This window comes from Olea europaea, chromosome 15, assembly GCF_002742605.1.
Source record: "Olea europaea var. sylvestris chromosome 15, O_europaea_v1, whole genome shotgun sequence".
Lineage (NCBI taxonomy): Eukaryota > Viridiplantae > Streptophyta > Magnoliopsida > Lamiales > Oleaceae > Olea > Olea europaea.
Genome location: NC_036251.1, coordinates 1,424,428 through 1,424,745, shown reverse-complemented (window position 1 = coordinate 1,424,745; position 318 = coordinate 1,424,428).

Genomic DNA, 318 nt, shown 5'->3' with positions numbered 1-318 from the left:
GAGGTAGGAGACATGCTATATATCTTAAGGATGAAGGGATTGAGTGTTAAAATGACAACTATCCCGAGCATGAGGTGGTCACTAGTAAAAAAATCTGATTTTATATCTATCTTTGCAGGTATAAATCAAGTATCCTGGGCTTATGTCAATGTGTTTACAATCCATTTCACTTGCCTTAAGATCCCAAAATATTTTATAGAGCTAATTCCTCAATCGTTCATTTAATCTTACCCGATTGACACCCCATTCTCGACCGATTTCATCAAATCGCACCTTGATATTTATAATGTCATATGAGACATATATCATCGCATCATG